Below are 14,969 nucleotides of genomic sequence, written 5' to 3'. Positions count from 1 at the left end.
AACTTAGAAGAAACATTGAAGTTTTTCAAAAGTTTCTAATTTTGTGTTAATCTTTGAAAAAGGGATGTATGTTGGATCAATCGTATGTGAGAGGGGGGTGAATCATGTGGTCTTCAAAATTTTTCTTTTTGGTTTTAAAATAGAGTAAAGTACGCAGCAAAAAATTAAAATGAAAAGGCAACACCAGAAAACACAAGTGGTTTACATGGTTCGGAACCTTCGGCGACTCCTACTCCAAGACCCAGGTCCTGTGGACCTATTGATGGGTAATCCACTAAAGACCTTTTCTGGTACCCCTAGAAGAGGGAATCAAATACAGAGAATAATTCGGATAAGTGTAACAGGCTACACTTTCCATTTGCAAAATGTAAGTAGAATAGTAAAGTTTGTTATCGACACTTAAATTTTGAATATGGAAGCATTCGTGTGTCAATGTCGGTCTACCAATAGTGATCGAAAGCCTCGGAATAGTCGTCCGATGCAGTAGCTTTGCAGCAGAGTCTGTTGGGATGTATACTAAAAGCCTAGCTTTTTGTATGATTATAAGAATCACATTGGTCAAATATCTGGATTTATGTTAAATGAAGTTTTTCATTTAATTTATATTGTAGATAACATGGTGTGTGGTGCCACATAGAAGATCATGTTATCAGTTCCTTATAAATTATAAATAGTAGCTCATAACCAAGATGGATTGGGACAAACCATTGGAATGGTTGTAGTGTAATTTGATATTAGTTTATCTTGACTATAAAGTTGCACTAGTACACTATGTGTGTATTGAGTAGGACCATTTGAGGTTGTTTCTTTTTATACTGACTGCATAAAAGAACAAAACCTCTGTTATTATGGATGTGCATAATCTTAATCCCGATATAATAACAAGCACATAGACTTAGTATTTATTTCTTTAATTTATCAATGGGTGAGATTTAGTTCGTTAAATCAATAGGCCTGATAAGTTGGGAAATAATATTATTTATATGGTGTGTTATTGATTATAAAAGGAAACTGTGTCCTAGTTATCTAGGTTGATGATGTCCCCTAAGGAGCTCATAAGGATTGTCATGTAAACCCTGCAGGTAGACTTAGTCCGACATAACAATAAAGTTGAGTGGTACTACTCTTGGAGCTAGATATTAATTAAGTGAGTTGTCAGTAACTCATTTAATTAATGGGCATTCGATATCTTAAACATAAGGAGATTAATGCACTCATGATAATAAGGAGCCCATAATGTAATTTGGGATTGGTGCGGTAGTTCAATAATAACTCTTTAGTGGTATGAGTTATTATTGATGAACTTGAGTTGGGTGTTCGGGGCGAACACAGGAAGCTGAAGCTCATCGAGAGACCAAAACCAATTTCTCCTCTCGGTCCCTGTTGTAGCCTCTATAAATCCTTGTATCCATAAAGTCCACTTCTTACCCAAATAATGGGCCGACCACATCCTTGCTTGGTGAAAGGGGGTCGGCCAAGCATGGGCTTGGAAGCCAAGAGGTGGCCGGCCAAGCTTGGTGCCCAAGCTAGGGGCTGGCCACTAGAAAAGGAAAAGGAAGTTTTGTTTTTAAAATAAAATTTTGTTAAAATTTTTCCTTATTTGTAGTTATATACAATAGTTAAAAGAGATATTTTATTTTGTTAAAATCTTTCCTTTTTTGTAGTTATCTACAATGGTTAAAAGAAATATTTTAATTTTGTTAAAATCTTTCCTTTTATATCCATCCTCATGGTTTTAAAAGAGAGTTTTAAAATTTTAAAATATTTCCTTTTATAGCTATCTACAAAAGATTAAAAGAGATTTTAATTTTGTTAAAATTTTTCCTTATTTGTAGTTATTTATAATATTTAAAAAAGAGATTTTAATTTTTGATAAAAATTTTCTTTTTTGTAACCATGATTTAAAAAGAGAAGTTTTAATTAATCTTTCCTTTTTTGTAGTTGTCTACATATTTTAAAAGAGAGTTATTAATTTTAAAACTTTCCTTTATTGCCATATACAATAGGAAATTTAAAAGAGAGAGATTTTAATTGTTGTTAAAATTCTCTTTTGATCAAGCTATGGCCGACCATATAGAAATTAAAAGGAAGTTTTTAATTTTGTTTAAAATACTTTCCTTTTTTGTATTCACCAAGGATTATAAAAGAAAGGTAGAGGGTGCCTCATGGGAGAGCACACAACCTTAGCTCCTCCTCTCTTTTCCTTGGTAGTCGACCCTTGCTTCTCTTCTTTCTCCTTGTTTTCTTTCTCTCAAGGTCTGCGACACATCAAAGAAGTTCCATCTCCTTGGTGGCCGGCTACTTGGAGGAGAAGAAGAAGAGAAGGTAGTTTCCTATTTTGGCATCCCTTGGTGGCTCGAGAGTCTTGGAGGAGAAGAAGTGGTTCGGGTGGATTCCATCTTGGAAGATCGTTGCTCACACAACGTCCAAGAGGAGGAGAGGAATACAATAGAAGATCAAGAGGTCTTTAATTAGCTACAAAGAAAGGTATAACTAATTAATGGTTTTCGCTTCGAATTAATTAGTTAGTTTTCTTTGCATGGATTCTAAAACACCAAAACAAGAGGCTAGCGATTTTATGTTTCAATTTCGTGCTATCGATTTTGTATTTCGATTTTACGTTTCGATCTTGTGTTTCTTTGTGATCTCTGTAGTTAAACCTAGTGTAACAACCCAAATTTCCTCATTTTGAGTCTCAAAAGTAATTTAAAAATTTTAAAAATGTCATAGAAATATTTTAGAGATTTTTAGAAATTTTTAGAGTATTTTTATGTAATTTTTGGATGTCGTTTGGTATTTTTACTAGACGAAAGAAGTTTCGACAAAAAAAATACCCAAGCCGAGGTTCGAACCAGCAACCTCCAACCAAACCAAACCTTGATCGAATCCAGCTAGCCAACTATTCCGCAAACGTTTTGTGAATGAATAAGGGACAAAATATATTTAAGGTATAGTATTTAACAAGAACCCTAGTTAGAAGAAAGGAGGACTTAATTTTTTCCCGAGACCCGGATCTTTTCCTCTCCTCTCTCGCGACGGCGCGACTCCCTCTCGGGCGGAAACGAAGGAGGTTTAGGGCTTCATTCCGGCGGCCGGCGAGGGTGATCTTCGAGGGGTTCTTCACGGGGTGGGGATCCTCTCGTCGAGGAGAGGCTGTGGGCGCAAGGAGGGGTTGAAGACCTGAGCTATCCGAACCCTAACAACTCCTTCTTCTCCGATTGTAAGTCCAATAACGAGGTAAGTAGCTCCTCACCTACGATAAGAGTAGCTATGGAGTAGTTCTTCTTGTTAGTTTCTTGTTTTTCCGAAGAATGTTGTAAAGAACGGAGCTTTAAAGTTTTCTGCCGTGGATTGAAGTTTTCGGAGCTTGTAGGAAACCCTAGAGTGGTTTCAAGATTTGATTGCTCCTTTTTGTTTCCGATTGAAGCATGCTTGAAGAATTCAGTGGCCATATAAAATCCTTAGGATCTGTTGCTACATGAATAGGAGTTTTATTAAAACCTTTAGGTGATTATGAGTAGCTATAATAGAAAGAGACCAATGTTTATTTTCTCTTTGCATTGCTGCTGTAGTATGCTTAAGATTTCAGTTGTTCTGTGCCATTGGTTTCCTGTAGGTTGAAGAGCTCTATCCTCCGTGCTTCATGACCAGTTCTGTTTTTGAATTGTTACAGAATGTGTGTGGATTCAGTCGGATGTGTTTTGCTGTCATGTTTAGCTGAGATGTAGGGAGTGTTCTTTGAAATGGTTTTGGTTTGTGACTGGAATCATTGCCGTTTTAATTCTTTTGAGATTCTTGAGCTTAGGATAGTACTTTGGGTTCTGTTTATTATTGAATGGTAGTTGGGTACCGGGTTCATGAGCTTGATGTTTTAGTCAGTTGAATGGAGCTTTGTGTTGTTTGTAAGGTGGATTCTGATATGTCCTATTGAATCTGAGCTTCCGACCTGAGATCTTTTTCTTCTATACTTTCGGGATTGTTCATATGTTCAGAGTTCTTGGATCAATTGAGGTTTTAAGTGTTTACGTTGAACGTTTTGGTCACATCTATGTTCTACGGGGCGTTTTTGGATTTAAAGAATTTAGTTGTGTTAATTAGATTTGTAGATTTTTGATTGTTCAGCATACAGATTTAAGTCTCTTTATTCTAGCATGCGGTTTGATTTCTTTTGTCACCGTACCAAGCTTGAACTCTTTTATATATTAATAGTGCAGTTTTTGTTAAGTATCATAGTGCATATCTTGTTAAGTATTATGTGCATTGAGTTTAATAAAAATATAAGAAAGATAAAGAAAAGAAAGAAAAAGGCCAAGGCCTTAAGAAAATCTCAAAGTCAAGACTTTAGGGATTTTGACACACAAAGTGCTTATTAAAATGCCGAAGCATTATATATTAGAAGTAATAAAAGATAACAAGTATTTTATTTTTTTTTAAAAGGCTAGTACCCGACTTCCGAGGTTGTCGTTAAACAAATCCAGGTGTCCAATTCCGAGGTCTTGGCCCTGGTAGACCGAGGTCTGCTCTTTTAGGATTGGTGGCTCGTTACCCCAACCTATTAGGGAACGCGCATAAGATGGTACTACGCCTGGGCCCAAGAGAAGTTGATTATTATTTTGAAGTATTAAAGTATAAGTTTTAAACAAGTGAAATAGAAGAATAAGTTTTTAAGCAAGTGAAATAAGATTCAGAAAGTGTTTAAAACTCAGCAAGTTTTAGTTTTCCTTATGCTAGCATGTTATTATGATTAGCTTTACATGTTTAGTATTCCAGTATGCATTGTTCTTTTACTATTAGAAGAGCATGAGTAGATTTACATGTTTAGCATTTTAGTTTGTTATGATTCTTTTACTATTAGAAGAGCATGAGTAGCTTTACATGTTTAGCATTTCAGCCTATTTGATTCCTTTACTATTAGATGAGCATGAGTAGTTTTCAATAAGCATTCAGTTAGTTTATGTTATAGATATATGTAAATGCATATCGAGATTTTGTGAGTTAGATAGCGCTTACTAAGCAATTTTGCTTATAGATTACATTTCCTCTTACTGCAGATAAAGGAAAGGAAAGGATATAGCAAAGGAAGGCGACAAGGAGGTGTTCGATGATGTGTGATGCCAGGACTATGGGAGAGATCTGGGGATTTGCCAAGAATTGATTAAGACTATTTTCGTCAAATTGTTAAAAGAATTTAGAACTTGTACATGCTATTCTATGGATCGTTTTATCGTGTTTTACGAGAGTTGATTATTTTGGTTATATATGAACTGCGTGGTTGTTTGATATATGTTCCAGCCGCCTGTGGCTGAAGTATACTATGTATGTATCTCATTTTATGGTCACCGGTACAGGGGAGATGCTGCCGAAATTTTTCGGTAGAGACTCCTCGTAGTTTCGATCATACCAGTTAAGTAGAGTTAGTAGTTAAGTAACGATTACCCTTAGAGAGTAGTAGTAGTAAGAAGGGTGGTCGTTACACCTAGAGTTACTGTAAGAAGTTAAATATCCAATTTCTTTGAAAGTCTTTGTCTAGGAAGTGGTGGATGATCTCGTAACCAAGAAGGCCTAGTGTCTCACCATGTTTAACCTGGAAGTCAATCTTTGAAATAGATATTTAGTCAACTTCTGTAATATGGTTTAACTTAGGAAGATCACATCGGTTAAACTTGGAGTAAAAATGTCAAGTATCGTTTCCAATCCAAGTTTAACTTCTGGAGAGCAACTTGGATTAATAATGTTAAGCATCGTTTGCAATTCAAGTTTAACTTCAGTAGAGCACATGGGTAGCTAGGTTAAGTTCTGTTCTTGTACAAATTTTTGTACAGGGGAAACAGAACGGAATCCAAGTGTAGCAACCAACAATTGGTATCAGAACTAGGTTTATGCCTCTGTGTGTCTGTTTTTAGTTAAATTATGCACTTTTCATACACATATTTAGGCGGGATAATAGTAGGATGTGCAAATAGATTAACTCTATGGTTGCAAGCATCATAGTTCCAACTATTATGGCCATATTGTGTTTGTGTGTGATTGGACCCTCGGACATGTCGAGGGCATTTTATGTGTGTGCATGATTGTAATTATTAAATACAGCAGGAGTTGTATTAGTTTTTAGGATTTTACATTCTGTTCGATCTAGATTACATGTACATTCCTTCGTGGAATATAGGATCAATAAATGTAAAATTTTATTTTTATTGCGGATTGTATCCTTGTGAGGTGTGGTACTAATTGACCACCAGAGGCGCAGTGGAAAAGGAAGCATGATGGACGCGACGACGTAAACCCTTTGGCGGCAGCTAGGGTTGGTGGCATATGGAGGACAGCATTGGATGAGGCCATAATAGTTGGAAAATTAGTTTTCATATTTATTGCCTTTTATGCTGTGATGTGTTGTGTTTGTGTGCTTGTGTGCATGTTAAAATTTCTCATTTCTAAATAACTAAGTGGGAGAGGAATTTTATTTAAATTCCACGGTCTCCATTACTAGTTTGTAAGTGATGCATTCAAACTTGCGCTTGGCTCTGAGTGTCTTTCTCCACATCGGATGAGTTTGTTTGCGGATCACTAGATCAAACTTCCTTAATGAATAATTATATGCAATTATTTAGAATGTGTGTGATCTTCTCCATCTGAAGGGACACACTCCTATTTAGTGGAGTTAGTATCAAGTAATGGTATACACTTAAGAAGAAACAAGCAAAGAAAGTGAATCGATCTCTAGGGACTGGGGCGAAAGCAGGTGTGAAGAAGATGAAGGGCAAGTGCTTCACATGCAAACAGTCTGGACATTGGGAGGTGGACTGCCCTCTTAGAAAGGAGAACAATAAAGGTATATCTTATTCTCTAGTAGTTAAAACATGTTTAGTGGTGTTATCTACCAGTACTTGGTGTGTAGATACCGGAGCCATTGATCATGTCTGTAATTCATTACAGGGGTTCCAGGAAACTCGACAACTACATGAAGAGGAGATTACAGTCTACATGGGCAATGCTATGAAAGTGACGGCTATTGCAGTGAGAGATGTTTATCTATCTTTAGATAGGAATAAAATATTGATTTTGAGAAATTATCTTTATGTACCAAGTTTTAGAAAGAATTTGATTTCAGTTTCTAAAATTATGGATGGATATTCTGTTTCTTTTGATAAAGAAAATAGAGTAGTTATCTGTTCTGGTATGTTGGCTGATAATTTGTATACTCTAAATCCAATAACTCTCACGATACAACAAAATTCATTTTGGGATATGCTCTGGAAATGGCAGTGTACATTCTAAACTTGGTACCTTCTAAATTAGTACCCTTTACTACCATAGAATTGTGGAATGGGTGTAAGCCTAGTCTGAAACATATTCGGATTTGGGGTAGTTCAGCACATATGCTGAAGGGAGACACTGATAAGTTAGAATCATGTACAGAAGTTCACCTGTTTGTGGGTTATCCTAAAGGAATGAAAGAAGGATTATTTTATAGCCCTAAAAAAAATCAGAAGGTCATTGTTAGCACCAATGCCCGATTTTTTGAAGAGGACTATGTAATAAACCACAAGCCCATGAGTAAAATTGTTCTTGATGAAATTAGAGAAGACGCATCTACTTTAGTACCAATGGTACAAGATGAGATACCACAGAAACTGCAACATGTGTCACAAATGATGCACAATTACAAGTAATGTCTCATCATAGTGGGAGGGTTGTTTTTGGGAGAGTCTTTGGACTTCATCCCTGGTGAACATGAACTTAATCCCTGGACATATGATGAAGCAAGAGATCTTGGAACATCTGGTTTAATGAAGTGATCTAGTCTTATGGATTTAATAGATCTTGTGTATATAAGAAGAGTAACGGAAACGTGGTGGTATTTCTTGTACTATACGTAGATGCCATTTTGCTCATTGTCAACAATGTCAAAGTGATTATCAGACGTAAGGGTATGGTTGTCCAAGTGTTTTGATATGAAGGACTTGGGAGAATGTGGACATAGTCTTAGGATCAAAGTAATAAGGGATCACAAGAAAAGGATATTGTCCTTATCCCAAGCTTCATACATCAATACTATCCTTGCTCGTTTTAGCGTGCAAAACTCTAAGAAAGGTTTCTTACCTTTTCAGCATGGAGTACCTTTATCTAAAGAGATGTCTCCTAAAACATCAAAGGAAATAGAGGGCATGAAGGTAGTTCTTTATGTCTCGGCTGTAGGAAGCCTAATGTATGTGATGCTATGTACAAGATTGGATATCTGTTTTGCCGTGGGCATGGTTAGCAGATATCAAAGTAACCCAGGACCGGGACATTAGACTGCCGTAAAAGCATATAAGGACTAAAGATTATATGCTAGTTTATAAGGCAGATAATTTACTCCATGTGGGTTACACAGATTCGGACTGAATGGGACAATAGTAAATCGACCTTGGGGTTTTGTGTTTACTTTAGGAGGTGGAGCCATAACAATGGAGGAGTGTTAAGCAGAAATGCGTTTCGGACTCCACCATGGAAGCTGAGTATATAGCAGCTTCTGAGGCAGCCAAAGAAGTTGTATGGCTCAGGAACTTTTTGATGGACTTAGATGTGATTCCTGGTTTGCCCAAAATTATCACAGTTTATTGTGATAATATTGGTGCTGTAGCAAACTCGAAGGAACCATGAGTCCATAAGGCAAGTAAACATATAGAGCGCAAGTATCACCTAATACGAGGAGAGGTTGTTGATGCCAAGATTGCATCAGAAGATAACCTGGCAGATCCTTTCACTAAGGCCCTTCCAGCGAGAGCTTTTGATCGACATGTTGAGAGGATGGGAATCAGATGTATGGCAGCATAGTCTTTTAGTATAAGTGGGAGATTGTTGGGATGTATACTAAAAGCCTATCTTTTTGTTTAAACATAAGAATCACATTGGTCAAATATCTGGACTTATGTTAAATGCAGTTGTCCATTTAATTTATATTGTAGATAACATGGTGTGTGGTGCCACACAGAAGATCATATTATCAGTTCCTTATAAATTATAAATAGTAGCTCACAACCAAGATGGATTGGGACAAACCATTGGAATGGTTGTAGTGTAATTTGGTATTAGTTTATCTTGACTATAAAGCTACACTATTACACTATGTGTGTATTGAACAGGACCATTTGAGATTGTTTCTTTTTATACTGACTGCATAAAAGAATAAAACCTCTGTTATTATGGATGTGCGTACTCTTAATCTCGATATAATAACAAGCACATAGACTTAGTATTTATTTTCTTTAATTTATCAATGGATGAGATTTAGTTCGTTAAATCAATAGGCCCGATAAGTTGGGAAATAACATTATTTATATAGTGTGTTGTTGATTATAGAAGGGAACTGTGTCCTAGTTATCTAGGTTGATGATGTCCCCTTGAGGAGCTCATAAGGATTGTCATGTAAACCCTGCAGGTGGACTTAGTCCGACATGACAATAAAGTTGAGTGGTACTACTCTTGGAGCTAGATATTAATTAAGTGAGTTGTCAGTAACTCATTTAATTAATGGACATTCGATATCTTAAATACAGGGAGATTAATGCACTCATGATAAGAAGGAGCTCATAATGTAATTTGAGATTGGTGCGGTAGTTCAATAATAACTCTTTAGTGGTATGAGTTATTATTGATGAACTTGAGTTGAGTGTTCGGGGCGAACACAGGAAGCTCAAGCTCATCGGGAGACCAAAACCAATTTCTCCTCTCGATCCCTATTGTAGCCTCTATAAATACTTGTATCCACAAAGTCTACTTCTTACCCAAGTAATGGGTCGGTCACATCCTTGCTTGGTGTAAAGGGGCCAACCAAGCATGTGCTTGGAAACCAAGAGGTGGTCGGCCAAGCTTGGTGCCCCAGCTAGGGGCCGGCCACTAGAAAAGGAAAAGGAAGTTTTGTTTTTAAAACAAAATTTTGCTAAAATCTTTCCTTATTCGTAGTTATCTATAATGGTTAAAAGAGAGATTTTATTTTGTTAAAATCTTTCCTTTTTGTAGTTATCTACAATGGTTAAAAGAAATATTTTAATTTTGTTAAAAACTTTCCTTTTATAGCCATCCTCATGGTTTTAAAAGAGAGTTTTAAATTTTTAAAATATTTCCTTTTATAGCTATCTACAAAAGATTAAAGAGAAATTTTAATTTTGTTAAAATCTTTCCTTATTTGTAGTTATCTATAATGTTTAAAAGAGAGATTTTAATTTTTGATAAAACTTTCTTTTTTTATAACCATGATTTAAAAGGAGAAGTTTTAATTAATATTTCCTTTTTGTAGTTGTCTACATGTTTTAAAAGAGAGAGATTAATTTTAAAATTTTCCTTTATTGTCATGTACAATAGGAAATTTAAAAGAGAGAGATTTTAATTGTTGTTAAAATTTCCTCTTTTGATCAAGCTATGGCCGACCATATAGAAATTAAAAGGAAGTTTTTAATTTTGTTTAAAATACTTTCCTTTTTTTCATTCACCAAGGATTATAAAAGAGAGGTAGAGGGTGCCTCATGGGAGAACACACAACCTTAGCTCCTCCTCTCTTTTCCTTGGTGGTCGGCCCTTGCTTCTCTTCTTTCTCCTTATTTTCTTTCTCTCAAGGCCGGCGGCACATCAAAGAAGTTCCATCTCCTTGGTGGCCGGCTACTTGGAGGAGAAGAAAAAGAGAAGGTAGTTTCCTATTTTGGCATCCCTTGGTGGCTTGAGAGTCTTGGAGGAGAAGAAGTGGTTTGGGTGGATTCCATCTTGGTAGATCGTTGCCCACACAATGTCCAAGAGGAGGAGAGGAATACAACAGAAGATCAAGAGGTCTTTAGCTACAAAGAAAGGTATAACTAATTAATGGTTTCCACTTCGAATTAATTAATTAGTTTTCCTTGCATGGATTCTGAAACACCAATACAAGAGGCTAGCGATTTTATGTTTCAATTTCGTGCTATCGATTTTGTATTCTGATTTTGCGTTTCGATCTTGTGTTTCTATTGTGGTCTCTGTAGTTAAACCTAGGGGTACTGTAAGAAGTTAAATATTCAATTTCTTTGAAAGGCTTTGTCTAGGAAGTGGTGGATGTAACGACCTAAATTTCCTCATTTTGAGTCCCAAAAATAATTCAAAAATATTTAGAAATGCTATAGAAAAATTCTAGAGATTTTTAGAAATTTTTAGAGTATTTTTATGTAATTTTTGGAGTTCGTTTGGTATTTTTACCAAGGAGAATAAGTTTTAAAAATAAACTAAAATAAAAAAAAAGGGTTGTAGAAGCTGGGTTTCGAACCCAGCACCCCGGACCCAAGCAAAACCGGCCCAACCAACCGAGCTGCGCTCGATTTGTTAATCATGTATGGAGCGATATATATTTAAGTAGTAGTTAGGAACAGTAAAATAAATTGGAAATAAAAGTGCGCGGCTGAGGAATCGAAGCCAAGATCTCAGACTTGGTTAAAGCCGGGCTGACCAAGTGTGCTAGCGATCGTTTGTTATTAAAAAAGAAGAAAAATTCTATTTAAGCAATAGTTAGGAAACAGAGAATAAAAAAGAAATAAAATGGTTGCAGCCGACACTCGAACCCACGAACCCCGTTTTAAGCGGAACTCAGCCAACCAACCGGTCTGCAAGAGTTTTGTTAATAAATTATGGAATAAAATGTATATAATCTATAGTTGGAAACGAAAATAACCTTAAGTATAAGATTTAAATCTTTTTCCTAAAACCTAAAAATTTCTCTCAAAATTCCTCCTCTCGCGACGGCGCGCGGCGTTTCTGTTCGGGCGAAAACGAAGACGACGAAGCCGCAACTAGGGCTCGTCTCCGGCGGCCGGCCAAGGACCTAATCCGAGAGGGTTCTCTACCATCGTGATCATCTTGTCGAGGAGAACAAGTGGAGGTGAAGGAGTTGCCGAGAACTTGAGTCCTCTGCAAGCCCTAGAAGTATTGGAAGCCATCTTTTCAGGCTGTAAGTCCAAGAACACGAGGGGTAAGTTGCTACTCACCTGCAGTAGGATAGCTCCGAGGTTTATCCCTTGTTCCTTTCCTTGTTCCCGAAAGTTTTGAACAACGAATTCAGAATTTTAGATTTCAGGTCGAGGTTGCTTGCATCATGTCTCGCATTGCTGCATTTTTGGTGCTTTTGATCGGATTTTATATTACTTAGTTTCATGCTTTGTGATAATGCAATGCAGTAAATTTGGATGTGGGGTCCTGATGGCATTGCCGATTAGCATATAATAGATTTACAAGGCCTACATCATTATCATATTTTAGTTGTCAAATATTAGTTAACCTCCATTCTAGTTAAGCATGGGATGCTAGATGTTAAGGTGAGAATTTGTGTTGTGAATTAGCATATCTAAATTCAAAACAGATTTGGAAATTTTTGATTTTGATTTGCGTTTTGGAGCTTGTACTATGGTATTGTTGGATTAAACTTGGATGAGATTTCATTCCTTTGATCAGTATAAATTACTGAACAGAACTAAGGAAAGATGAATGAATAGGAAGGATGATTTATGGGCATTTGAATGGTTGTAGAAGATGTAACATGTGAGTGTTTGAATGCTATATTACATATGGCTAATAGTGAGGTTCAACAGATGATGAATAGCTACCCTTTTATTGCTTGATGGGGTTGAGGGTCGATGAGGTAAATGCTACCACTATAACCTTGATAAAGAAAAAGCCAAATGTTTGTAGCTTTATGCATTTTAGCCCCTGCCGATATGTATAAGGTTAGAGGTGTATAAGTTTAGAGTGTATACTGATATGTATAAGTGTAGAGATGTTTCCATGGACAGCCTTAGTTCGTATCTAGTTAGATCTTCCAGCAACTTATTGAGTATACAGATTTGAGGTTCTGAACATGAGGTTTAGATAATTTGCTTATGTTAAATCTGAGCATGAGGTTTAGATAATTTGCTTACATTAAATCTGAGCATGAGGTTTAGATAAATTGCTTATGTTGAATCTGAGTTTGAAGTTTAGTATTGCTACTTCCATTCAAGTATATGGATAACATCTGTGCTTGGCTGATTCTGGAATTTTAAATGGATTACGAGTTATAATATCTTTATTGAGTGAATTCCAGATAAGTTGTGTATTAGTCATATTATGGAAAGGAAGTTTGAGAGACGATGAAAATCTGTACTAGCCAGAATATGTTTCTTTTGTTAAGTTTCTTTGCAAAATTTCTGTTAAGCAAGTGCAGATTTTGTTAAACTAGTATGCAGATTTCTGTTAAGCTATTATGCAGATTTTTATCAAGCTAGTATGCAGATTTCTGTTAAGTGTTTGTGCAGATTTTTGATAAGTATTGTATGTGCAGATTTCTTTTGTATTCTATGCATGGTTATGTGTTACATAGTTAGTTTCATTCATAGATGCATACGAAAGATACCCTAACAGTATTTTGGGTTTAAGAAAAGTATAAGAAAGATAAAGAAAAGAAAGAAAAAGGCCAAAGCTTAAGTAGATCCCAAAGTCAAGACTTTAGGGATTTTGGCACACAAGGTGCTTATTAAAATGCCAAGGCATTATATATTAGAAGTATTAAAAGATAACAAGTATTTTACTTTTATCAGTGGCACTGTACTGGACTCTCAGTTGTCCTTGGGTTGGGCTCCCATAGTCGTCCCTAGGTTCAGATAACCTAGTAGTAACGACACGGTCGACGGTCGACGGTCGACGACCAGAGGGTCGCCAATTGGGCCGCCAAATGGGTCGGGTCGTTACAAAAGTAAAAGCAAGTACAGTTGTCGGGCCCAAGAAGAAGTTGATTATTATTTTGAAGTATTAAAAGTATAAGCTTTTGAACAAGTAAAAAATAAGTTTCACATAAGTATTAAAGAATAAGGCTTTAAGCAAGTGAAATAAGATACAGAAGGTGTTTAGAATTCAGTAAGTTAAGTTCTTTATGCAAGCATGATAGTATAGACTTGCCTTACATGTTTAGCCTTTCAGTATGTTTCTTTACTAATAGAAGAGCATGAGTTAGTTTACTGTTCTTTGCTATTTATGAGCATGATTAGCTATACATGTTTAGTATTTCAGTTAGTATGATTCCTTTGCTATGTATGAGCATGAGTAGCTTTACATGTTAGCATTCAGTTTTAGTATGTTTTTATTTATATACATGCATATCGAGATTTTGTGAGTTAGATAGAGCTTACTAATCAAATTTTGCTTATAGACTGCACTTCCTCTTACTGCAGATACAGGAAAGGAAAAGATATAGAAAGGAAGGCGACAAGGAGGTGTTTGAAGGATGTGTGATGCCAGGACTATGGAAGCCTTGGGACTAGGAAAGAAGTTTTATTTTAGTCTCCATTGTCTTTTGCTATGTTAGGAGTATTTGAGATAACATTTGTTATTTTGATGTGATTAGGACATAGTAGAAGAATTGTGATATAGTGTGATGAGTTGTGGTATTGTTTCCTTTATTTTGGATTTATTATACTGCGTGGTTGATTGATATGTGTTCCAGCCGCTTGTGGCTGTGTATATTATGTCATGTATTAATAATTATGGTCACCGGTACAGGGGAGACTCTGCCGAAATTTTTCGGTAGGGTTTCTTCGAGGATTTTAATTATACCGGTTAAGTAGAGTTAGTAGATAAGTAACGGTCATCCTTAGAGAGTAGTAGTAGTAAAAAGGGTGGTCGTTACAGTGGATGATCCCATAACCAAGAAGGCCTAGTGCCTCGTCATGTTTAACCTGGAAGTCAATCTTTGAAATAGATAATTAATCAACTTCTGTAATATAGTTTAACTTAGGAAGATCACATCAGTTAAACTTGGAGTAAAAATGTTAAATATTATTTCCAATCCAAGTTTAACTTCTGAAAAGCAATTTGGATTAATAATGTTAAGCATCATTTACAATCTAAGTTAAATTTCAGTAGAGCACATGGGTAGCTAGGTTAAGTTCTGTTCTTGTACAACGTTTTGTACAGGGAAAATAGAACAAAATCCAGGTATAGCA

This window comes from Zingiber officinale, chromosome 3A (genome assembly GCF_018446385.1).
Source record: "Zingiber officinale cultivar Zhangliang chromosome 3A, Zo_v1.1, whole genome shotgun sequence".
Lineage (NCBI taxonomy): Eukaryota > Viridiplantae > Streptophyta > Magnoliopsida > Zingiberales > Zingiberaceae > Zingiber > Zingiber officinale.
The sequence above is the reverse complement of the archived record's forward strand: the minus strand, read 5'-3'. Positions refer to the sequence as shown.